Source organism: Balaenoptera physalus, assembly GCF_965194825.1.
Source record: "Balaenoptera physalus genome assembly, chromosome: 4".
In the NCBI taxonomy this organism is placed as follows: domain Eukaryota; kingdom Metazoa; phylum Chordata; class Mammalia; order Artiodactyla; family Balaenopteridae; genus Balaenoptera; species Balaenoptera physalus.
Genome location: NC_138891.1, coordinates 81,448,885 through 81,476,388, shown reverse-complemented (window position 1 = coordinate 81,476,388; position 27,504 = coordinate 81,448,885). Strand labels below are relative to the sequence as shown.

The 27,504-nt window shown below is 41.1% G+C and overlaps 1 long non-coding RNA gene across 1 annotated transcript in view; it reads right to left on the bottom strand.

Moving 5' to 3' along the window:
* Positions 1–2,012: 2,012 nt before the first annotated feature.
* LOC309659888 overlaps positions 2,013–27,504 on the bottom strand; it is a 136,231-nt gene continuing 110,739 nt past the window's right edge. The window contains exons 2-3 of the long non-coding RNA XR_014263024.1: positions 21,308–21,547; positions 2,013–12,440 (exon numbers count right to left, since the gene is read on the bottom strand). This is a non-coding gene — a long non-coding RNA (uncharacterized lncRNA). The remainder of the gene's footprint in view (positions 12,441–21,307; positions 21,548–27,504) is intronic.

Sequence of the window (27,504 nt, the reverse complement as noted above, 5' to 3'; positions counted from 1 at the left end):
ATTCAGAGAAGCTGACTAACACTGCACTTCTCTGTTGTGAATGGAGATCCAAAATGCAGCAACTCATCTCTCACGTTCCAGAGGGGACAGCTTAACACCCCAGACCACTGAACTCCTATAAACTGCCCTAAAGTGATAAGCCCTGACTTTCCACGGGAGATATTTCCACCCTCGTGCACAATGTGCTGATGAAGACATCTAGAAAACTGCTACTCACCAAAGACGATTGGTAGGATGTCAACAATGTAGAAGACCAGCATGATGGCCTGTGGGTTAGTGAGATGATCAAGATTCCTGCAGACTCAATAGGACAGAGTCTGACAATTGACACTGATGTGAGGTAAATGAAGGAAGGCAGACTGCTGTCCCTGTAGGTGAAAGAAACAGCCTCTGGTGGTCTTTGCTATTGACCAAAAACAACTGATAGATCAGTGGCTACATAGACGGTACTAGAGACAAGATGGTTAGAAACACCAGAAAGGACAAGGACAAAGCCATAAACAGAATGAAGATATCTGCTCTTGGAAAGAGACCATATCTAAAACTTTAGCTGAGCCTGGAGTTACCACACCTAATTAGGTTTAAAAGAATCCATTGTCTTTCCTCAAGATCTAGTTGTGTTCTATATAGGATAAATATACACATTAAATGGTGATGACATAAGAAGCACACTTTTGCATTTTTCAATGTTTTTTTGATACAACTAATTTTGTAATTTTCCAAGGGAATATAGCTTTTGGTTTATTACTTGTGTGGGAGAGACAATTCCATGGGCTTCTGTTTGGCTCTTCCTATGATGATTGCCCTAAGTTAGGCAGCCAAAGCAGGGATTTTCCAGTGGCCAAATGTGTCTTCCAACTATGCATCTAGGAGCTGGAGAAGTAACCACAGGGTGGTGTTGTGGATGCACTGCACTCACTCTGAGACTGACTAAAGCCAAAAATCCACATATTATCTGACTTTATAAATCCTTACTCTGACTGGTGGACCACAGCAGTATATTGGATCCCCAGGAGTAGCATCAATTGAGAGCTAAAGTCTAGGAATTACAAAAAATATGGGTTTTCTCACTTTTCAAGGGCACAGAGTCTTTGAGAAATGGCTGCATGAGCCTTTGGGGGAAGGCCAGAAGGACTGCTTCCAATGTATATACTTGTGGCAATACTGTAGGGTTCTTCCTCAAGCGGAGACACTTCCTTTTTTCATTCAAGCATCTTTGGATCAACTACTTCCAGCCTGGAAATTGTGTGAGAGAACTTTTCATGAAACAGATCAGGGCTCTCTGTTCACTAGACATACGGTTTCTCAGTTATTCAGATCAAATAAGACTCTAGGAGGCTTCCCATCTATTTCAGCCATAAGGATACCAAGATCAATGACCTATTCCCCCAAATCTCTGCATGTGAAATCATTCTGATTATTGCTCTGGCCCTGCTGCTCACTACCATCACCAAGAGTCTCTTTTCTTTAGTAGTTAAGCATTATCATTTGTCCTCTGTCATTCCAGGATTCCAAACCCCCATTTATTTAAGGGAGCTCATTTCAATCATGGCATTTCCCTGTACCATTCTTAGCCTGTAGAGAACAACAATTAAAGAATTTTTCAAAGATACTGGTGTTCCCCTCACTAATGCCTTTCCCCATGTTTCAGTAAAAAGAATGTTATCGGGCTTCCCTGGTGGCGCAGTGGTTGAGAATCTGCCTGCCGGTGCAGGGGATGCGGGTTCGAGCCCTGGTCTGGGGAGATCCCACGTGCCGCAGAGCAACTCGGCCTGTGGGCCGCAATTGCTGAGCCTGCGCGTCTGGAGCCTGTGCTCCGCAACAGGAGAGGCCGTGATGGTGAGAGGCCCGTGCACCGGGATGAAGAGTGGCCCCCGCTTGCCACAAGTGCAGAGAACCCTCGCACAGAAACAAAGACCTAACACAGCCATACATACATACATACATACATACATACATAAAAAGAATGTAAGCAGAGAAGAATAGCATTAAAAAAAAAAAAAAAAAAAAGAATGTTATCTAGGCCCTCCTGATGAATGTGAGTAAGGGGGTCATGTATGATAAAACTAATCCAACATTTCTGCCTTGCTAAGCCTTTAGATTCATTCCTCTACATTTTACCCAGGAAAGTCTAACATCTCAACTGCACTTACAACAAGCTACAACTAAGTCCACATTTATGTTCACCAAGTAAGCAATTGTTAGAGTCAGTTTCAGTTGTTTGAGATAAAACTTCAAATACATTTTGATAAATTCAGCCCAATCCAATGCTATATTATTTCCTCCTTGTATATAAATTTTAAGAACCTATTGGTAAAATCTTCTTTTGGTGAATATGCAATCTCCTCCAAGTTTGGATTGTGTCCTCTTATCTCTGGAGGCTGCTGAGATCCAATATTAGTTTGGATCTGGAGGCAGTAAGAGAGAGTGGGGGTAAGCCTTAAGGATAATCAGCTTCTCCTAACTGCCTTAGTTCCTTTTATTGCAGGGTGTTTAAAAATGAGGAGACCAACCACCTGAAAGATAGAAAGAGGAACTGCTTCTGCTGACAAGGAAATTCAGGATGATGTGGGGTTCAAGGTCCAAATATTCAACAGACTCTGTCCAAAAGTTCCATTCTAATTCTAAGGATCCCATGCCTTCATTAAGCTCCCCTATGCACTGACAACCATTCATCCCATAGTTCTACAGCTTGCTATTTCCTTCTTAACATTCTATTACATCAGCCACTTTGTCTCCAGAAGCATTATATCGAATAGACACTTAATTATGGACAAACATAAATGAAAATTTAACTAAGTTTTTACATGAACTACTAGAATCCCAAGTTTCCCTGGTCATTTCTCATTTGAGTCTAACTAAACCAGATAACCTATCCCACATTCCATATTTGAAATTCTGTCTCCTGGATCCTAAAGCTTTATATCAAATAGGCTTTCATCAGTGTGATGGTTCATTTTATGTGTTAAATTGGAGGAAGTTTTTGGATAAGATTACAACTGAAATTGGCAAGCTTTAAGTAAACAGACCGCCCTCCATAATCCGGGGGGGGGGGGGGGGGCGCTCATCCAATCGGTTGAAGGCCTAAATAAAACAAAAAGACCCAGCCTCCCTTGGCAAAAGTCAAATCTCCGGAAGACTACCTTTGGCATTTGTCTGCACCATCCTCCCTCCTGGGTCTTGAGGATGCCTGCCTTCATACTGGAACTGCACCATTGGCTCTATTAGTTTCCAGCCTGCCAGCCCACACTGCAGATTTTGGATTCACCAGCCTCCACAATCGTGTGAGCCAATTCCTTAGAATAAAATTTTCTCTCTTTCTATATACGTACACATCCTATTGGTTCTGTTTCTGTGGAGAACCCTGACGAATACAGTCAGGAAATCAGAAACTACTTAAGTGGAAAGAGATTTAATATAGACTTAGAGGTTTACATGACTGTTGTAAGGGTTGGGGATGATTCAAAGGTCAAGGAGGCTGGTGCTGGCTTTCAGACAATCTAGAAGTACAAGAATCACAGAGAAGTCACTGCTAATGATCTCAACTGCCTACAGCACCAAAGCAGGTGATTCTCAGGACAATGCCCAGAAACCACTGATATGGCCCCATGTCTGCCATCTGCTGAGGCCCACACGATGTCTACAGCTGCCTTGGTAACTCACGACTTTTCTTTCCCTCTGGCTTCAAATCTTATACAAGTACCTCTCATCGGCCAAAGCCACCACAGAACCTGCTGAGAAGGGAGTCTGAGAAATGTAATTCCAAAGAATCAGAAACATGGGATCATGGTGGGGAGCAGGGGGTGGTCGTAGCTGTTCGTAAGGGGGCATAGATGCTACTGAGTTGACAAGAGAAACAGAGAGCCTGTGGTGTGCCTACTGAAGACACAGGACCCCTGTGACAAAGCACAGCCCAGAACAGTTCCCAAACACGCTACAGGAACACAGGAAGTCAGGGCTGAAGTCAGTTTAGCAGTCACGTGACCAGCTCCTCATTTGCAGGTGAGGAAAACTAATGCTCAGAAAGGGGATGAAGCTTTCCTCAGGTAACGGTGCTAACTCCTGGCAGAGTCAAACTCTGAACCCAGAAATCATTTCAGATTCTTTCCACCACTCAGTGGTTGCATTTTGAGTTACTCTCTAAAGCCTCATCAAGTGCATAAGCTGTTCTCTCTCAAACACCATGCTCCTGGGTTCACCATCCTTCATCCCAGCAAGCTGCCCCCCTACTCTGGATAATACACCCTCCCACCATGTGCACATTAACAAATCACACCCTGAAGATCTGCACCCAAGACACATTACTTTCAGTGGGAGGAGATCTTATAGCACAGGGAACTATACTCAATATCTTATAATAACCTACAAGGGAAAAGAATATGAAAAAGAATGGAGATTTTACATATATATATATCTCGTCTGAATCACTTTGCTGTACACCTGAAACTACCACAACATTGTAAATTAACTATACTTCAATTAAAAAAAGAAAAGATTCAGACATCCAAATAGTTCTCCTTTTCCAGTTTTCTTCCTTATTTCTTCTTTCTTCTAGCCTCTGCTTTAGGACTCAAGTCTTCTGGTCACCAGAAAAGAACATTCTCTCTTCTAAGGTAAAACTCGCTTTCCATTTATCTATAAAGACAAATCATGACTCGACAGCTGCCCTGGACTCTGCCCATAAAAATCTCCCTAAATCAGGCTTTCCTTCCTCTTGGTCTGCAAGCATCCCAGTAAGCACCACAAGCCTTCCTCTGAGTCTCAAATCCTTTTTTTGGTCCCCTCACAAATCTGCTCCCACAGCTTCACCATCCTGGCTTGTCATCTCTGCCCAGATAAACATCAGCAAAGCATATTATCATATCTAACACCCAATCATACTTCAATTTCTCTGGTTTCAGATTAGAATAATTTAATCCCTTTGCAGAGGAGAAATTTGGCAACATTTCTGTCCTTTGGTGATAAGAGCAGCATTGTGATTTTGCCAGGCCTACAAGAAGGATAACAGGGGTTTGTTAAATCCTACTTTGCCAGCCACCTGTACCCACCAGCCCTTGGGAAGGTTCAAAGGAGCCTTAGGAACAGCAGACAGACGGGAAGCATAGTGTTGGCCAGGGCCAGGTGCTGCAATGCGAGACTAGCGTAGGCTTTCTGGAAAAAGCAGGGCTGGACCTCAAGCCCTGTATCTAAGAGCTAAGCGCTTACTATCTTCTCCCTGGACACATGGATAATCTTGCCTCAATGGCATGTGTGCAGAGACAGACAGAGTAGGAAATGCCCCAGGAAAGAGTCAGACTCAACTTAGCAACCAGCTTCACAGCAGGAGGTCGTGGGAGACAGAACACAGGACACAGCTGCCTGACGTGAACCCCGCCAACTGCTAAAGGCAGCCTAGAAATCCAGCCCCTCTGATTAGCTGCTCCTCTTCCTCAGGGCCAAAGGGGTGCCACCAGGAAGACCCTCACCCACAGAGCAAAGGTCAGGGGTCAGAGTGAATGGGCACCCCGAGTTTGGTCTTTGCTAGACATGCCTCCCTTCTCTCTACGACATAAACCACCAAGTCTTCTCTCGTGCCAGGCAGTTGCTGGATTAAGGTGACTTGGCTGAACTCAGGATGAGAATGGAGTGTCTGCCAACACTTGTTCCTGATTCCTCTCCAGAACTTGTCCATTTCCCAATAGAACAAACACCAAAATAGACAAAATTTCACAACTCTCTAACTGACAGGAAGGAAAAAAATGTCCCTGTTCTGTTTAAAATGGTTTAGCAGTAAGAGGCTCCAGAGAATTCTTGAAGAGATTGGCGCTGGCCATGCGTAGGCCAGAATGTACACGTTCCAATTATCTGACATCCTCTTCCAACACATCCAGGGTACTCTCTGCATCTCATTTGCATCAAACTCATTTTAGCACATTTTTGATTACTATTTTATTATTCCCTTTTCAATCCCAAACTTTCAATAGCAGAGGTTTATTATCTTAAGTAGTTCTTAGGCTTATAAGCAACCTTTACTCCCTACTCCCCCTCCAGCCCTACTTTCCACAAACTACCCTCCCTCCCCAGGCCACTGCACACAAGTAGTATTCCTCATTACCACTCCTATTACTGGAGTGAAGTATTTCAGATAAAATCATCAAAACTTAGACAGAGCGGTCAGTCATAGAAAGGTGAGCCTCAAACTTGCTGAGAAGATATTCTTTATTCTTTACTTCACACTCACCATTCCTGATGTCAAGAGAATTAACTCTTTTATATAATCCTCAGTAAAACAATTCATGGTTTCCCGTATTGGTGATCACTATCACAACAGTGAAACATGTCCTCAGATTTTGATGACTGGGTCAAAGGTAAAAAGCAGGAAAAAAGAAGACCAGGGCAGTAGAGAGAATTGGACAGGACAGGAGAGTAGAGGAAAAACGTGGAACAAGACCAAGAGAAAGTACTGGAAGGGCCACAGGATCTCTCTTTAGTATCCCCCAAGGTTTAGTGTTCCACAGTCAGCATGTTGATCCGCCCCTCGTAGACATAATAGGATCCTGGAGATCACACATCCCATATAGGAAGAGAGAACAAGGGACCTAGGTGCAGTCAAGTTGATGGTCACAGCCATGCAAACTTTAGTTTCTAAAACCCTACCCAGCTATCCATATCCCTGTGTCATTCCCACCTCCGGAACACGTCTAGAATTTTGAAGTTTTTCACTAACCTTTCCTGGGCTGGTTGACCCACGTGGAATTCTCCACTATGGCGGGAGAACTCCCCACTGAGACAGAATTACCAAGTTCACACATACAGGTTAACAACCACCACGGGGAGAGGGCAGTGGTTCCCGCTGCATCTTTCACACCCAGATTCTAGAACTGAGACTAGAGGAGTGGGCAGACGTTAGGCTTTGCCAGGCAGGTAAAAGATGAGCTGAGAGGCGTCCCCTGCCAGAGGAGGCAAGGCCTTTGGTTAAATCGTAACAGCACAGCTGATGCCATCGCAGGAGGAGGCTTGCCCCACTAATCCCTCCGGAGAAAACTGCCCATGTATGACGTTTCCACCTCATTAGAGCTTCGGTTCTTTTATTAAACAGTGAGCACATCGGACGGTTCTCTGTGGTGTGGAGGAGCAGAGTCCCTGCCCTCGGAGGGGGATGCTGTGTATCCTCCGGAGAAAGTCCAGTTGGCTGTGCTAATTGCTAACAGATTTCTCACACATGTTATTTCTTCATCTGCCCAGGAAGTACATGCTGCACCACAGGAGATGTGGGACAGAACTCTGTTGCTAGGAATCTAAATGATAGTGGCAATTAATTATTCACACCGGTAAAAGGAAGAAACTTAACGAGCAGCCCAACAATGAAACCTACTCCGGGAAGTTGAATAAGATGAGGAGGAAAGAGAAATCCCTGGTCACTTGGTCCCTCAACTGATCTTTAGGTGGGATGGGACCATGTTCTATGGCAGAACCAGGAAGGACCTGGTCTAAGTCCTTCACTTACAGATAATGAAACTGAGAGGTGGAAGAAGGAAGTCACTTGTCCAAAACACAAAGAAAGTGACGTGGCCGTGAGCTCTTACTATGTGCTGTGTTCTAAGCACTTTATACCTACGTGCTCTTTTAATACTAACAATTCTACAAAGCAGGTACCTTACAGTGAAACTGGGCTGACTGTCAGTTGCACAAATGGTGCAGGAATGTCCTGCTCATCTGGAAACTCTCCTAAGGGAACCTTCCCCAACTTAAATTTCTACAGCCAGCTTGCCTTTTCCCTAGACATTGCTACCTAAACCAGCACACACCAGACTCAAGAGGAACCAACCCTGAGTGAGCCCAGGCACAGATATTTAATATGCCTACAGAGTACTGAAACCATTAGACAGGAGATAAAAGAATCCAGTTAGATGAGAGACAAAGGAGGTAGCTCCATACTATAGTATGACATTCTAGATTCAGCGTTCTTTTGGCCTCTGTTGCCTATCCTTGAATGCCTGCGATGAGCAAACTCAAGTTTCTTTTCTTAGGCAAGCTTGAGTGAGCTTCTGCTTCTCGCAATCAGAATTTCCCTATCAAAGCTAGCATGCACGTGGGGGGGGGGGGGCGCACATGCGCACATGCTTGCGTGTACGTGTTCATAACCACACGATGAATTGAAGCATGTCAAGTAAAAGAGGTTCTACTGAGAATATGAGAAAAGACTTGACTGAGGACTTGGAAGGTAAAATGTCTGTCCCATTGGGAGTCACAGGGTATCTTCTGATCCAGAACCAACAATAATAATCAAAAGTAATGCCAATTAATACTAAAGTAACATCTGAGCTCTTCCTATGTGCTAGCTTCTAAGAATTTTACATGCATGTACTCATTGAACCCTAACAACTTTGTAACATAGGTACTATTGTTACCCCCATTTTATAAACAAAGAAACTAAAAGAGAAGTTAAGTAACTAGTCCAATGTTCTCCAGTAAGTGCCAGAGCCAGGATTTGAACTCAGAGAGTATAGCTTCCTAGCCTGTGGTCTAGGTGGTGGAAGGGCAAGAGAGTCTCTAGGTTCCTCCTTCTCTTTAAGGGACCACAAGCCCAACAAGGGGCTTTCAGAATTCCAGAAGGGAAAGGTGGGCCTAAGCAAACAGGTCAGCCTCCTAGGTACTAGGCAAGTAGAGGGTTTAGGATAAAAATTTTGCAAATATAATTATTGCTTCAATTTGTTAGCCCTTGTGATTTAAACCACTGCCTCAGCCATCAAACGATTCTGACTGCATTTTGATTTTCACCTCAATGTTAAGTCCCACAGATCAACAATGTAACTGCGTCAGCCATGAGTGAGAGGCCATGCTCAGTCTGCATGGAGCCAATGAGGATTAGTGGTTTGTGAGGAGGTGGATACTAGCAATATTTCATATCGGCCAGGATGACCAAGTATTTAGCCTTGTGAAAAACAAGATTAAAAATAAAGTTTGCAATTTTTAAAAACCCATATGTTGTTTTAATTGTGAAGAATTAGATTATTTTGTTTGTTTTCCATGCCAGGAACCCAAAATCAGCCTGCAAACTTATCTTGCAATTCAAACCAATTCACTACTTAGAGCCAGTCCACAATCATCTGTCTTACCTTCTCTTAATTCTTGAGTAGAAAAGATGTAACCCCTTCCCTCTCCACTGGCCTAAAGGGCCTATGTGGATCAGAAAAGAGGGAGGGTTGCAAAAAGCAGAAGACACAAGACACAGAATGAAAGAAGCATCACTGTAGGTTACTGATAAAAAGAGTCATAGGCAGAGCTGGAAAGTCATACAAAATATACACTGCCTAAAGAAAACAGATATTGGTTCAATGGAAGCTTCCCAAATTTTGTCTTATGTTTGAAGACAGAAAAGAAAATACATCCAATTTATCTGAGTTCAGGGTCTGAAGCAGCTGGCTCACGGGCTTGATTCCTATGAAACCTGTTCAAAGGAATAACCTGTTTTCCTGCTCATTAGGGATTGCGAACCAGATAATTCAGTTTCAGCCACCCAGCAATACTTTATAACCCAGAGAATATAAAGGAGAGATGGTGTTGGGAAAGCAAGATAGAAGAAGGAGCAACGGTCTCTTTTTGTGAAACAACACAGAACACATCATTTTCGACTTCAACAAGAAATAAAAGAGAATAAAGAATCTGGAAACTCAGAGCTTATAAATCTTTTTCCATTTCCTTCCTGTCCTTCATCTATTCCAAGGTGTTCTGAGAAACCAGGGCAATTACTAAAGATTATCTAGATCCCTAAAGTTTGCTCAGAGTCTATATTCATGAGGAAAAAATTCCAGGAAGGGGAGAGAGAGAAGATAGAGCATGCATAAAGATTCTAGAAAGGAGAACAAGTCAAAGTTTAGGACCATCAGCCATGTGACAAATACAGCACTGACCTTTACAGAGCAAGTTTTTAGTGACCCCCAGGGAACTCATCTAAAAACATTTATTTATTATGTCCAAAGTCCACCCATATCTCCTCATTTTCCTCTATGTTTGTCCCTATCCATGTAACATATAGACATTTTATGCTTTCATAATACCTTTTGATTTACAAAGCACTTCCACATTCATTAGGCCTCTTGGTCCTCCAAGCAATCCTATCGGCAGACACCATTACAGATGGCAACGTTGAGTTTCACAAAGACTGAAACTTTTGCCCAAGATGTGACAGAGCTCTATCTGGCTCTATCTGTCCATATATTAACTCCCTCCCTTCTCTCTGCTGCTTTAGCTGCCAGAATCCATCAACTCCTTTTAAAATAATCAAATGCAACATTTCATCTGGGTAACTAGTCCCTCTTTTTCTCTCAATCCATATGCTCCAAGTAGAGTTGACTCCATCCCAAGTGTTCTAACTCAGATCTGTCCTACTGAGTATCACATGCCCTTGGGATGGGGGAATAACCCAATCAGGACTAATAAGATGCAATCATATTTGGTCTGCTGTAAACAAGAGGTGATCTCTTTTCCACTGGACTTACACCTCACAAGATGGAGGCCTGGTGTTTCTAACAACTATCATATGGAACCTGATATTGGAACCAACTCTGAAGGTGAGGAAGGCTGAGGGATGGAGGACAACCAGATCCACATGGCACTTTATGAGCCCCTGGATCAAACCACATGTGAAGGGCAACCCTCCATCTTTTCAGTTAGGTTAAACAACACATTTCTTTTCTTTTCTTAAGCTAGGTTGAACTGGGTTTTCTCTCATTTGTCCTAACTGATACATTACCCAATGCCTTGGGTATGTCCCTCCCCAAAATATTCCTCAAGACAAAGAGGAGTATCTTCCTAGATAGAAGACAAGGACATAAAAGGTCACACAGCCAGGACTCCAAGCTAAATACTCTCTCACCAGGTACTGAGCTATTTTCCCTGTCATCACAGTATCTGGTACTTAATTAAGACTTTTTTGTTATTGTTCTTGTTTATAATTTTGGATACGTTATCTCTCCAAATAGACTCTTAGGATGGAAACGTGTTCCTATACTACACCTGTAGCCCTCACAATGCCCTGAACAATATGTACATAGCACATGTTGTTTTTTTTAACTTTATATATAGTATACAGCACACATTATAAATACTCAAAAATTTTTTACTGAATTGGCAAAAGGAAATACAAAGAGGGTAGGGATGACATAGCAGCAGTCAGATAGCCAAATGATAAAAGAATGAAGAGATGATAAAGTTAATTTCTGTGATGTCCTTAATATTGGCCTTATGATTCAATATAAACTTTAAGATTTTTTTTTTTCAAAAAAAAAGCAGCACATAGTTTAAAGGTGGAAATGCCTCTATACTGAAAACTGAGAAACCAATAGAATATAGCAGAGTTCTAACCTCACAGTAGGCTTTCAACAAACTTTTATGAAATCTAATCAAGAGTCAGGCCCCAATCCAAGTTACTATGCCATGAAATATTCCCAGAAGGGCTTTCTTAATGATAATAAATAATCCAAAACATTTTTTCATGGTTTATTTTTTCATGTTTTATTCATATGTTAAAGAATAACAAAAACAGTAACAACTATTTTGTCAAATATCTACTATGTGCAAGACATTGCCAGACACAGAGAGATATTTTTCATATATTTACCCAGTCCTTTAAAAAATCTGCAAAGTATGTAGTACTATTGACTTTTAAAAAAATTTTTAAAAAGAGTACCTTAAAGAAGGTGAGTGGGAGTTCTGTTTGGGGAACTAGAAAACCAAATAAACCTCCTTACCAAATATCACATAAAAATATGGGCTAAAATAATATAAACATCTGTGAAAGAGCAGGGCTTATAACAAACTGAGAGAAAATTCCACCAAAAACAAAGAGGGATCTGAATCCACAGGAGTAAGTGTATGAGCTCAGCTGCAACAGTCTGGGAGATGGAAAGTGTTGCTGGTTTTGTAACCCAAGTCCCTTGGATTTTATGCCCAGACAGGGCCAGGAGATAAGGTAAGGCACAGAGTTGGAATTAAGTCACCTCACGTAAAACCAGGCAAGTTAATGGGCTGTAAATTCAGTGAAAGGGTGAACTAAAAAAACCTATCTACTAGCACAGGGAAATAACAGGAAAGCTTTTTCTATCAAGGCCTGGTTGCTGATGGAAATAAAGTTTACCCTAAGAACTTGTAACCAGGAATGGGTCTCTGTGTTGAGTGTGCATTTACCACTCTCAAGCTCTAGGAACCATGAAAAACAGGTTTCTGGCCTGTTAATGCCCCTAAAACACCTGAAAGAAAAAAAAAAAAAAACTTTCTAAAGGGACGTGCCCTCAACCCCAGCCATCCAGGATTCAAACAGAAAAAGCACTGCTGAATTAGCTTATAATCTAAAATTATAAAACAAATTTAAAAAGTCTCCTCAATAAACAAAAGTCAGTATGTAAAACATATACCAGGTTAGACTCCAATATCTTCAAATGATGGACCTATCAGGGAAACTGCAAGATAAATATTTTAGATGGTTAATATAGATGGAATGGAAAATTATAAAAAAGAAAAAAGACCTTATAAATGAATAACAGAAAAGTTTGAAAAAGAACAAAGTGGAACATCTTAATTTAGTCATTTAAATTAAAGGAAATAAAAAATATAAAGTTTTTGTTTCTGAAGCTTGATGGTGAGCTCCCAAGCATTCATTACAGTATTCTCTATATCTTTTGTGTCTCTAAACAAAATAGTTAATTTTGAAAAGTAAAAACTTAAACAAACTCAGTGAATAGGTTAAACAGATTAGATACACCTGAAGAAAGAATAATGAACATGAAAGTAACTGTAAGGAAATTAACCCAAAATTAAGTTTAGAGAACTAAAGAGATAAAAAAAATTTAAGATAGTGTTGAAGGGTATGGATGACAGAATGAAAAGGCCCAACATATGTCTAATAGGAGTTCCAGAAAGAGAAAATAGAAATGGGAAGTGTATTAGCTTTAAAGATAACAGCACAGGATTTCCAAGTATTGAAGAAAAACATAATTCAGGATGCAAAATTATTTATGAGCAGACTAAGTAAAAATAAATCCACACCTAGATACCCATTGTGAAACTCCACAACACCAAAGAACAGATCTTAAAAGCATCCAGAGAGAAAACCTAGGGTACCTTCAAATGATAATTAGACAATAAGAGATTTCTCAACAGCAACAATAGAAACAAGAAGACAAAGGAATAATACCTTTGAAACATTCAAAGGAAATAATGTCAACCTTGAATTCTTTACCAATCTAGATCACCATTCATAAATCATAGTGAGATAAAGACCATTTCAGGCACACTACGTCTGACAGCTTTCCACTAACAGATACTTGCTCAGAGCACCAATAAAGAATGTACTTTAGGAAGGATTCTCAACCCAAAAGGAAGGGCTGAAATACATGAAAGAACAATGACCAAATAAAATTGTTTAAAATGTGGTTAATCTAGATAAGCATTAATTATAAAATCAATAATAACAATGATAACTGGTGAGTATAAAACCAGACAGATCTTAAATATTGAACAATAAAAGGTAAAAAGAGAGAGGACAAATAGATTCTAAGATTCTTGTGCTGCTCGGGAGAAGAATAGATCTTTGTTAAGCCAAATATGCATGCTAAAATGTTAGGTGTGACCTTTAAAAAATGAAAGCAGAAGGCATGAATTTCAAATAGTAGAAGAGGGAAAATGAATAAAAATAACAATATAAGGCAGTGAGAAAAGGGAAAAAAGCAAGTAACAGTTGAGCAGTGAGTTAGACTAGTATTTCTCAAACTTTAATGGAGAGGAATCACCTGCAGTTCTTGTTAAAAGGCAAATTCTAATTAGTAGGTTTGGGGCAAGGTCTAAGAATATGAATTTTGCATAAGCTCCTGGATGATGTTGATCGATTGGTCTATAGACCACACTTTGAAAAGCAAGTTGGGAGATTATATTATTCCCCAAAATGTGTTGCTCATCTCTGGGCTGGATTATACTTTCTCCATCCCACTGATGGTCAGGCTTGCTCACGTATGTTGCTTTGGCCATGAAATAGGCAGAAGTGATACGTGTTATTTCCTAGGAGAGGCTTAAAGAGCCATCATGTGCCTTTCCACAATTTCTTTTCCTTCTGCAATGAAAGTAGCAAAAATCAGATAGATGTAACTCTATCAGCCTGGGTCTGGGAATAAAGACACACTGAACAAACTCAAGCTTGCTGCCTGGGTGAGGTAGCATGGGTGAGAAGTAGAAAAGCTTCACTGATGTAATGCACTGTGATTTGGGACTATTTGTTACTGCAATGGAACCCAGCATATTCTGATTAATACAAGCTGTGCTGTATACTATAGGTGTGTTACACTGAGTTTAAAGAACCACCTTCCATCACTTATTTGATTGGGGACTTTGGTCAAGATATTTAACTTTTCTGGACCTCAGCTACTTCATCCACAAAATGGAAATAAAATTTACTTGCCTGAAGGTAGGATAAAAACACATAAAACAGCTCAGAAATAGTCTGCTTATGAATGAACTAGGTCCCAACAACCGCTCCCAAAAAGAAGAAAATGGAGAGGAGAGAGGACGAGAGAAGAAAGATGAGGAGGAGGAGGAGGAGGAAAGGGAGGAGAAAGACAAGTCTAAATGACTTGTTCAAGATCATACAGCTAATAGGGTAGTGGAATGATACACCAACCCAGGCAGTTTCACTCCAAAACCTATTCCTTTTCTACTCTGCCACGCTGATGAGGCCAATCTGAATGAACAGATTTCATCACTTTGAATAGTGTTTAGTTTGGAAGGGCTGCCCCCAGCCCTGACCCTCAATCTCTTTATGAGCACACCTTCATTCATCCCCAGCCTCTTTTCTCCCCATCCAGTTTGACCGCTTCTTCACCCTTCCTAATCCCAGAAATCAGAAGCAGATGACATGGCTTTGGCAAAAGAGTCAGAGTGAATACCACTATGAATTTTAATGGACGAGGGCAGATGGGAATCAAAGGAAAGAGCATCCTCGGAATGCCACTGTCTTATACTTTGCATCTGAAAATCTGCTCCGTCTCCACTGAGGAAATCATCTAATTACACCTTCAGCTTATTAGTCAACAAATTAATAACATTTGTCAAGTGCTTTCTCGGAACCTACAATAGTGTTCACAGTTGCATGATCTGGGAACAGGAAGAAATTAGCCAGTGATGCTGATAATACTGGATGGGAAAACACTGCACATGATGAAAACTTAGAAATGGAAAACAAAACCCTAAGGCTTTAAATATATAAAGAAGAGATTGAACTTGAAAAAAATGCAAACTGTATATAAACTAAGATGTATCATCTTGGGAAAAATTATTCCAAAGCACAAATATTCATTGAGAAGAAAAAACAGATAGGCTATGTAAAATAAATAGCTAGTGGGAAGCAGTCGCATGGCACAGGGAGATCAGCTCGGTGCTTTGTGACCACCTAGAGGGGTGGGATAGGGACCATTGTAAAGCAATTATACTCCAATAAAGATGTTAAATAAATAAATAAATAAAGTCGTTTGTGAAAAAAAAATAGGCTGAAAGGGACTAAGGAGTGACAGGTAAGAATGAATGCTGGTGATAAATAGGAATAAGATATGAAATCTCAATGTGCTAATCCAACAAAAAGGGCCATTGCTTTTTTTTTTTTTTTTGGATTATATAAGAAAAGGGCCTGCATCCCAGAAAAAACAAATGATCATTTATCTTTAAACAACTGATTAAACTGTACCTAGAATACTGCATACTGCATTTATAGCAGCTTGGAAACTATTTATAAATAAGACAATGGAGGTTGTTCTGAGTAGGACGATCTGGACAGTGAATGAGTAGGCAACTCAGAGCCAACTAACACTTGCTCGGTGCCCACTGTGGGCCGCTCTGTCTTGAGTCAAAAGGTATAAAGAGTTTCCAATCTAGTTTGGTTTCAGCCCTGACTGGACTCAAAGGAAAGAGCATACATTAACTTTACTACTTTTAGCCCTGGACAGGAATGGAAAGCTTCCAAAGAAGCATAAATCACACACACGTTTTTCTGATTTACTTTTCATCTCAGGAGTTGGCTAACTCCATCACAAGAGCCAAATCTGTAACACTGGGCTTCATCTCCGCTGCCTTTGTCAAGAGGGCTCAGAAATATAAACTGAGTGATTAGAAAGAGAGCCCCTTTACTTTTAGAATCAACAGTATGGTGTGTTTGCAAGGCTGTCTAACAGCTCTCCCCCAGTCTCTCTGCTGTTGTTAGAATCTGCTCTTTCAAATCAAACTGCTCCTCCACCAAGGCCCTGCCTCTTCTCCCGAAATGCTATAGGGAAAGGTAAGAAGTTTCATGATGCCTCTACCCAACAGCACAGTACCATTTATAGTGGAAATTTTCCTCACAGCCTCTACCCAAAGTGCAACCTGGGACATTAGCCACGACTATCCTCAAACTAAGACAATGCAGGGAGGTCCCCATCGGGGGCCTAATGAAATCTCCATACAAATAGGGGGATAGTGGTACGTCTGGGAATGCAAAGGGAAAAAAAATGCACAGACACAAGATGGAGAAGTGGCTCTGTGTAGGAATGAGTGAGAAAGACAGCCTAGAAATCAGCAGGGATCACAATCTGAGCAAGAAATAGCCACGTGTGGGCACTAGAGTTTAAACGGTTCTGGAACACGGGTCGGTTCTAAGCTTAGCAACATAGAAGAGTTAATACAGCTAATACTTTTTTCACACCACGCACTGTACTAAGTGCGATGCAGACATCAATTCACCTGATCTTTAGACCACCACTGGATTATCATCATTCCCATTTTAGAGACGAGGAAATGCCACAGAGAAAGATAAACAAGGTGGTGGAAGGTCACAGGGCTTGAACTTCTGCAGAAGTGAGATTTGAACCCCAGCGGTCTGACCAATGACACATGCGTGAACACTGCATCGCGTGGCCTGCGGCACTTGTGAGCACAACATGGAGGCTAAAGGAAGAGCCACAGAGACGAAGGAAAGAAGCTTTTAAAGTAAGGGTTACACTCTATGACATAAATCACAGCAAGATCCTTTTTGACCCAGCTCCTAGAGAAATGGAAATAAAAACACAAATAAACAAATGGGACCTAATGAAACTTAAAAGCTTTTGCACAGCAAAGGAGACCATAAACAAGACCAAAAGACAACCCTCAGAATGGGAGAAAATATTTGCAAATGAAGCAACTGACAAAGGATTAATCTCCAAGATTTACAAGCAGCTCATGCAGCTCAATAACAAAAAAACAAACAACCCAATCCAAAAATAGGCAGAAGACCTAAATAGACATTTCTCCAAAGAAGATATACAGATTGCCAACAGACACATGAAAGAATGCTCAACATCATTAATCATTAGAGAAATGCAAATCAAAACTACAATGAGATATCATCTCACACCAGTCAGAATGGCCATCATCAAAAAATCTAGAAACAATAAATGCTGGAGAGGGTGTGGGGAAAAGGGAACCCTCTTGCACTGTTGGTGGGAATGTAAATTGATACAGCCACTATGGAGAACAGTATGGAGGTTCCTTAAAAAACTAAAAATAGAACTACCATACGACCCAGCAATCCCACTACTGGGCATATACCCTGAGAAAACCATAATTCAAAAAGTCATGTACCAAAATGTTCATTGCAGCTCTATTTACAATAGCCAGGACATGGAAGCAATCTAAATGTCCATCGACAGATGAATGGATAAAGAAGATGTGGCACATATATACAATGGAATATTACTCAGCCATAAAAAGAAATGAAATGGAGGTATTTGTAATGAGGTGGATGGAGTTAAGAGTCTGTCATACAGAGTGAAGTAAGTCAGAAACAGAAAAACAAATACATTATGCTAACACATATATATGGAATCTAAGGGAGAAAAAAAAGGTCATGAAGAACCTAGTGGCAAGACGGGAATAAAGACACAGACCTACTAGAGAATGGACTTGAGGATATGGGGAGGGGGAGGGGTAAGATGTGACAGGGTGAGAGAGTGGCATGGACATATATACACTACCAAATGTAAAATAGATAGCTAGTGGGAAGCAGCCGCATAGCACAGGGAGATCAGCTCGGTGCTTTGTGACCACCTAGAGGGGTGGGATGGGGAGGGTGGGAGGGAGGGAGATGCAAGAGGGAAGAGATATGGGAACATATGTATATGTATAACTGATTCACTTTGTTATAAAGCAGAAACTAACACACCATTGTAAAGCAATTATACTTCAATAAAGATGTTTAAAAATAAATAAATAAATAAAATAAAGTAAGGGTTACAAGGTTAATTTTTTTTAAGTCAGTCTATTTATGCTGGGGGAAAGAAAAAGGAAGGAGTACTCCCTGGAGGAGAAAGAGAAGGAAGAAGGAACAAGGTGCATTTTTTATTCATTTGAAACCCCTGCATTCCAGCAATCTGCTTGAAACAGGCACATGGGTTTTGACACAATTACTTGGGAAGTTTAAACGAGTTGTTCCAATTGAAGGATTAACAAGATAGGCTTGTACTTATTTGAGCATGTCAAAAATAATAAATAAATCCATTTTCCTATACTGTTTTATGCTTTGTAGGCAAAAGGCATTTGGGGAGGGATGTATGTTGCAAAAACTAATAATGCCAAGAAAAAAAGGAACCTTGAATAGAAGCACTTCTGGCTTCCACATGATTATCTTCTCTTTCTGAATGTCCACTTCCTGAGCCATGACCAGGGCCTCAAAAGACATCTAACAGACATCACCATGTATCAGATGCTATGTGAGATGCTCAAGACACATGATTCCTCCCCAAATGAGGCCACAATCTCACAGTTCAGAAAAGAAAAATGTAGAAATAAGAGAAACATAAGGTAGAAATAACAAATTCCAAAAAGGGCAGTTGGGGGTAGGGGGAGAACTGGCTGCATAAGTTTAAAGGACAGAAAAATTATACCTGATTGCAGGACTCTGAAGAGGTTTTGAGGGGAAAACTGAGATTGGATTGAACCCTAGGGGGCACTGTGACCCGGAAAAGGCATTCCAGGAAAGAGAATCAGCATGAATGAAGGTACAGTAATAGAAAATAACAATGCATATTTGAAAAATATTGAGGGCCATAATCTGGCCAGAATATAGGATGCTTACAGGGTAGAAATGGCCAACAGAGGTGAAAAAGTGAGTTGAAACCATACTGTAGAAGATCTTAAAATTTTAACTTTTGACAAAGATAGCTATTAAGGTTCCCATGCAGGAGAGTAGCAAGGTCAGAGGCAATATGCTGCAGAAAAATCACTATGCTAGTAGCAGTATTAAGCATGGATTGAGTAAGAAAGAGACCTGAAGTAGGGGGCTGAGAAATGTTCACCCCTAAGCTATGAACTACGCCCTCAGTCATAGATGACACCATTTTCAAGGCCTGCCTTTGCTCACATAAGGGTTAAGGCAAGAGAATATACATGAATCCACGTGTCCCACGTGGAAAACACCAAGTCCATATGAAGTAACATATGAAGATGGCACCACACTGCCAGCCTGCGGGGAAGTCTCTGCCATCTGTCCTTAAAATTAAAGGCTTCCTCCTCACCCTTTGGTTATGTTCTTGAACTCAGATAATCTCTTCCGATTCTGTTTCTGACCCCCTGCTAAAGTTTCAGTATCTCTCCCCACTTGTACTTTATTTGGTTGCAGACTGGTACTTTTGACAAGACTCCTAGACTCTTTATTCCAATATTGCCCTGGGATGGTGCTTTCAGATCTATCATGGTCCCATACTCTGCAGCCAAGGGCCGTTCCAGCCCCATCCTTATTCAGGTCATGATCTGAAAGCTCTCAGGTCTGGAGCCCCACTGATCGGGAAAGATTAATAGACACTGTTGTCTCAGAGGAGAAGTACTTTCCAAGTATCTCCATCTCCCAGGCTTTATGAAGAGGATTGAAATCATCCTAGTGATAGTAGCCAGGGTCATGAGTTCCTAAGATTCACAAACAGGAAGGCTCTTCCAAGTCATCTAGCCCCATCTTCCACAGTTTATACAGAACAAAATACATATTAAGAGGCTTATTCATAGTCACACAAAGTGTCAACCAGAACTAACATCTCCTAACTCAATCCAATAGATATTTGTTAGCAGTTAGAATGTATAAAGTGTTATCAATCTAAATTACAGATGCAATCAAGACCGCAATGACTGCATAATTTTTATCCACATCCTATAGCACTTTATTATATGACCCTGCATTGCTCATTAATTGCTTCATTCAATCATCTTGGCTTTCCAAATGGATTGAAATTCTTGGAGGGCAGGCATTAGATTGTCTCCTTGCATTTCCAGCTGCCTGGCATGGTGCTAGACACAAGGTAGACCCCCCAACAATCACCTAATGTGTTGGTTGATTACAAAGAAGTGGTGAATTTTTGCACCCTCTGTATTTAAATATATGATGTTGTATAACATCAGTGTTCTCTTAGGAGGGAAAGATTATGAACAGGTTTTTTTACTTTTTTTTTTTAATGTTGGTAATTTAGATATTAATATTTTAATGAAGTAAATGAAAACTAATATCCTCATCTACCACCAGCAATTAAGGAAACCTGGGGTGACTCCTATATCTGTAGATGAGAAAACCCAGCTGTTGAATCATTTCTCAGCAACAACGTCTGATCCTTTATTAATACACATTTCCTTTGCTGAATTAAACATGGTGTCTCCCCTGTCTCTTTCTCCATGTTCCCATTCTTTACCTATAACAAATAAAACTGCAAGTGTAGGGGAGTCCTTAATCTAGAAATTGGTACCTTGAGCAAAGTGGAAGTTATTTACCCTTTAACACCCACAGAATAATGGCCTCAATGAGATTTCCCCAAAGTTGGGGAGAACCAATGGAAGAATTATTCAATTCTGTAAAACCCATTATGAATTAGGACACTGATGAGTAGTGGTCTGAACTTTTTCTTCCAGTTCTAAACATGGAAGTTTGAAAAATCCTGTAGTTGAATATAGTAATTTTTAAAGAAATTTTGGAGCAAAAGGATTATTAATAAATATTAGCACTAATCATATTTACTACTCTTAAAATTGTATTCCATTTTTACTCAGATTGCTCTGGAAACCTTCATAGTTAAATATAAAAAACAAATAAAAGAACAAAAACATCCTAGCACCTCCAGCATTTGAAAGTAGAATTTGCTGGGCTGTAAACCAGTGAGTTATTTGTCATGCAGCTTAATTCTGTCATAAAATGCTAATCAGCCTGTCTGTCACTTTGCTCTTGCCCCATATCTTTTTATGAGAACATTAACATGGTTATTACAGAGCAGAGACTCATGGCTGCAAACATACTTACCGTTTATGTATATTTTTGTCCAAAAGAAAAAATCGTTGCCACCAAGAGCCCCAGACTCCTAGTTAACCATAATCCTGGTTTCTGGCATGGAGGGCTTGAGGCTGCTATACCATCTGGATGACAGTATCAGGTAGCCAGGGCCGGCATCAGCTTCCTCTTGCTCTGACCATTCACTGTGCAGGGGGCAACCTGTGAGCCCTTCCTCCTACAGAAGGGGCAACTGAGGCTTCCTTTGCAGAGCTGGAAAAAACACAGGCTGTATTTTAAATGGTTCCTTTAACAGTCCCTAGATGGAAAAACAGACGTTAGAAAATAATTCCCCAAAGGCCTTCAGGGTTGGAATCTCTTCCCAGAAATTAAAGCAGTTAAGGACCCCAGAGAACCTCCTCTTACACATGTGCAATCAGCAGTCCAAAGCAACTCACTAATGAACGGCTGTAGGACTGGGTAATTCTTTCCAACACCTTTAAGAGGGCCTTTACCAGGGCTGTCAAGCATCTTATTATCTTAGTAACTTATCCTGTGGCCCAGGAGGAAGCTATTGTCCTGCAAAGACATGTTTTATACCACAAAATATGGGCTTTGACCTGGGACAGTTCTGAATTTGAATTTTGGCTCCACTTACTCTGTAGCTCTCGAGTCACTTGTCTTTTCTGAGCCTCTAGATTCGTTGCTGTTATTGTTTGTCAAGTTGTTGTAAAGATTAATGTCTGAAAACTACTTAAAAATAATGGTAACTATTTATGACTATCCTTATTACCACTGCTGCTATTGACTTTCCATCAGAACCAAGTTTGGTGTTCAAATGCATTAACTGTATTCTAGTATGATTCCTTCTGTCTTTCATCTAGATTTCTGAGCTCTCCTGGTTTATCTGCAACTTAACTCTCCCATTCTCTATATTTTAATCTAGGCTGCCTCAGATCCTGTTTGCAAGTAGAGTAGATATTATAAGTAAATGTTTCATTGTCTTGTCCAAAAAGTAAAGAGAGTCTCTAATATACCTGATGGTTCAATTCTTCCTTTTTGATTCCAACTAAGGTAACTGGGTGGTATCAGAGAAATCAGTCTTCGAGAACCACCTCCTTCTCCCCAGTCAGTCATGAGCCCAGAAATGTGTAATATAAACTCCACTTTGCCTAACAGCCAGACATCTGGATCAGTTATTCTCATGTTTATATATTAAACCTGATAGCTCTCAACTTGGATGAAAATGGGCAGAACGAAACAAGATTCATTAGTCATTCTTGTGTTTAGTGATCTGCAAGCGCGCTATTCAGATGATTGAAAATATTTTCACTTTCCATCTGTATATCTTTCGGACTATACGGGTCTACCCTAAAGTAGGATAATAATGATGACGATAATGGCAGTAATAAACCAATATAGGCATGTCAGGAATTATCAGAATTACCAAGCTGATCAGAGCAAGAGTCCACAATAGACAGGCTGTTTCCTTTGTCATACTTCTCTTTTGCTGCCACCCGGCCACTCATGGGGACAGTTCAGGGGCATCATAGTGGGGAAAAGCCTAACAGGAAGCCAGAGAAACTCCGAGCTCGCCCTTGCATGGGAGCACTCTGAGTGCTCCCTGTCTCTCCTGTGAGTGGCTGTGAGATGTCTAGGCAATCAGAAGTCGATTGTCATCACGAAGAAAATTCCTGTAAGAGTCACTTAAATTGTGTCACTCAGGAGGAGAAATCAGTACCAACAATCTCACTGACATTGCTGATTTGGAAGTCTCCAATCCCCTCCCCACTCACACTAAGCAGCTATGTTACTGCATTTACTTAGGTAGTAAAAGAAAATGGAAAATGCAGTCCCACCACTGAGCAAGCTACACCCTCACCCCAAAGCCTGCTGGCTCTTCACATACTCCCTAGTCATAAAGAGCAGCCACGAAATGTTTCAGCACATAAGTCTGAATGAATTTTACCATTCCTTTTTTTTTTTTTTTTAATGTAAGTGAATTCTCTTCTGTCCTCTCTTCAACTATCTCACTCTCCAAATGCAAACTGAGTTCCCTTTCTTTACTAAGCTTTCTTTTCATAAACACTCATTTAGGACTCACAAAAGGTGATGCTTTGCAGATGGGACCTGGTATTCTTTCCTAGTTCTGACCCACGTCCAGTAGACAGAAATTAGTATCAGTAATAATAATAGGCCACAGATGCAGGCTGCTTAGCATGGATGGTCTGGTAGGTATCCAGGTAAGCAGACCTAATCTGGGAGAAGGAGTTGTTACGTGCTGCTGTATATTCTGTTCTCATGAAGAACTACTTCCTTGTAGGTCAATGTCTGCAAATTTGCCTTCTCCTCAAATTACTCAAGCTCTCCATGCATACAGGAAAGAAGGTTGTTTGGGTTTTTTGCTTTTTTTTTTTTTTTTTTTTTTTAACTTTTTGGTAGTAGATCTACTGTCTGTGGACTAACTCTTGAGAAAGCCCCAAACAGATCATATATTTAAGACTATCCTTTAGATACGGCAGAAGCACAATCTGGAATGGATGGTCATTCTAATCAATCCTAGTAGCTCTGAACTCAGAAGAAAATGGGCAGAAGGAAGCAGGATTCAAGAAAGGAAAATGATAATGCATTTCATACTTTGTAAAAGAAGCACTGAGAGTTTGGCTCAGCTCCTACTGAACTCACTGTCAATCAGCACAACAAACCAAACAAAAAATATTTGCACACAAATGTTCAAGGAAAAAGATACACTGATGAAACTTTAAGAACCAGTTTTAGCCAAGTCTCCAAAGAAATCCAAGGTCACGGTGTTCTCTGGCTGACTACCTGACCCAACCCTAGGGCAGAGAGTATAGTGCAGGGCAATCACTGGAGCTACAGGGAACAAGACACTGACTAGCAAAAGACATTGACTCTTAAGTCATTATCTCTGTAAGAGATTTCAGAAATTATCAAATCCAACCTCCCTCATTTTGTAGAAGAGGAAACTGAGGCTCCAATTGTTTGAGACTCTGACCTGAGAATACTCAAGTTAGTAGCAGAAATGTACAGCAGCAGACAAGAACTCAGGTAGCATGACCCCCAGTCCAGGGCCTTCTCACATCAAGTACAAGAGAAACAGAAAGGGCAGGAGGAAAGTATAGATGGCTCGTGATACCGCCAAAAGACTGAGCCCCACAATCAAATCCCTGGGATGCATGGGCAGCCAGTGTCTTCCTTAACAAGGGGAAAGAGGGCCAAATAGTACTGTACAGGTGGTAGAAATCTTTGTTTTCTATTTTGGTAATTAATCTTTAATATTATTGTATTGGATTCTGAGAATGTCTGTGGCTCTGAAAATGTCTGGAATCTTTCTTTAGGGCCAACATAGTTCCACTTTTGCAAATGTTCCACAGCACATGTTCAGAAAGCGTTTTCTCTGTTTTCGGAGTATGGTACACTATAGATTGATGCAGCTATATCAGTTAGGTCTACCTTGTTAATTACATTTACTAGGTCTTCTACATCTTTACTTACTCATTTGTCTATTTAATTTGTTAGTGAACTGAGGAAAAGTTATTAAAGTCTACTTGTACTAATGTGTTTTGGTCTATTTCTCCTTGACAGTTTTTGCTCTATTTATTTTGATGCTATGTTATTTGATTGAATGACTATTAAGTCTTCACTAAGAATAGTGCCTTCATGATTTTAACATGTCCTACAACACCAACCAGAGGAGTTCAAGGTTCTTCCCATATAAATAAGAGAACAATAGTTGGAAAATTCAGTGACATTGGAGAACTGAGCCTGACTTGGACCTGCCTCTTTTATAAAGCCATCCCCTAACTACCAGGCCAAAGTGACCTTCCCTCCACTGAAACCACAAAGCATTTGAATTGCACCTCTCTCATGGCTCTTAAAACTCCCTGCCTTATGATAGTTTAAGAGCAAGTTTAAAAACATACCCTAAGGCTGGAAACTTCTTTACCTTTGTGGTCCTCATAGCACTTAGTATATTTCATTGCTTTGAGTCTAACAGATGTTTAATAAAGAGCTGATGAACTGCACTGATTAATCAAAATAATAGTTTCTATAGCCTCTAAAACATGCTCCATGAATACAGGGTTCTCCAGAGAAACAGAATCCATAAATATATAGTTATACAGATACAGATACTAGTACACATTCCTATTCCAAGAAAGGAGATTTCTTATAAAGCATTGGCTCACACAATTATGGAAGCTGAGAAGTCAGCAAGCTGGAGACCCAGGAAGGTGGTTATACAGTTCAAACCTGAATCCAAATCTGAAGACAGAAGAAGATCAATGTCCCAGCTTGAAGACAGTCAGACAGAACAAGTTCTTCCTTACTCAGGCTTTTTTTCTATTCAGACCTTCGATGGATTGGATGAGACCACGCTGGGAAGGATAATGTGCTTTACTCAGTCTACCAGTTGCAGTGTTAATCTGGCAGAAGACCACAGACTTCCCAAAAGGCAAGAAACTCCCCAAGTACCTGGGTAGGTCAAAAGAAAAAAGAGACAAAAGAATAGGGACACAACCTGCACGTCTGGGAGGGAGCTGTGAAGGAGGAAAAGTTTCCACACACTAAGAAGCCCCTTCACTGGCGGAGACAGGGGGTGGCGGGGGGGAAGCTTCAGAGTCACGGAGGAGAGCACAGCCACAGGGGTGGGGAGGGCAAAGCGAAGAGATTCCTGCAGAGACGATCGGTGCTGACCAGCACTCACCAGACCAAGAGGCTTGTCTGCTCACCCGCGTGGGCAGGCTGGGGCTGGGAGCTGAGGCTTGGGCTTCAGAGGTCAGATCCCAGGGAGAGGACTGGGGTTGGGTGCGTGAACACAGCCTGAAGGGGGCTAGTGAGAGACAGCTAGCCGGGAGGGAGTCCAGGAAAAAGTCTGGAACTGCCTAAGAGGCAAGAGACCATTGTTTCGGGGTGCACGAGGAGAGGGGATTCAGAGCACCGCCTAAATGAGCTCCAGAGATGGGCGTGAGACGCGGCTGCGCGGCTATCAGCGCAGACAACAGAGACGGGCATGAAACGCTAAGACTGCTGCTGCAGCCACCAAGAAGACTGTGTGCGAGCACAGGTCACTATCCACACCTCCCCTCCCAGGAGCCTGTGCAGCCCGCCACTGCCAGGGTCGCGTGATCCAGGGACAACTTCCCCAGGAGAACACACGGCATGCCTCAGGCTGGTGCAACGTCACGCTGGTCTCTGCCACCGGAGGCTCACCCCACATTCCGTACCCCTTCCTACCCCCTGGCCTGAGTGAGCCAGAGCCCCCGAAGCAGCTGCTACTTTAGCCCCATCCTGTCTGAGCAAAGAACAGACGCCCTCAGGTGACCTAAACACAGAGGTGGGGCCAAATCCAAGCTGAACCACAGGAACTGTTTGAACAAAGAAGAGAAAGGGAAATCTCTCCCAGCAGCCTCAGGAGCAGTGGATTAAATCTCCACAATCACCTTGAGGTACCCTGCATCTGTGGAATACCTGAACAGACAAAGAATCCTGCCAAAATTGAGGCAGTGGACTTTCAGAGCAACTGTAGAGTTGGGGTTTGCTTTCTGTATCTAATTTGTTTCTGGTTTTATGTTCATCTTAGTTTAGTACTTAGACTTCATTATCATTGGTAGATTTGTCTATTGATTGGTTGCTCTCTTTTTTTTTTTTAATATATAGATATGTACTTTTTTTCCTTTTTCTCTTTTTGTGAGTGTGTATGTATATGCTTCATTGTGTGATTTTTGTCTGTATAGCTTTGCTTTAACCATTTGTCCTAGGGTTCTGTATGACCATTTTTGTTTTGTTTTGTTTTGTATAGTTTTTAGCGCTGGTTATCATTGGTGGATGTGTTTTTTGGTTTGGTTGCTCTCTTCTTTTTTTTTTTTTCTTTACCCTTTATTACTTTTTAATTTTTTTATTTTTAATAATTTGTTTCATTTTTTATTTAAATAACTTTATTTTATTTTATTTTTTTCTTTCTTTCTTTCTTTTTCTCCCTTATCTTCTGAGCCGTGTGGCTGACACAGTCTTGGTGCTACAGCCAGGTGTCAGGCCTGAGCCTCTGAGGTGGGAGAGCTGATTTCAGGACACTGGTCCACCAGAGACCTCCCGGCTCCACATACTATCAAACAGCGAAAACTGTCCCAGAGATCTCCATCTCAACGCTAAGACCCAGCTCACTCAATGACCAGCAAGCTATAGTGTTGGACATCCTATGCCAAACAACC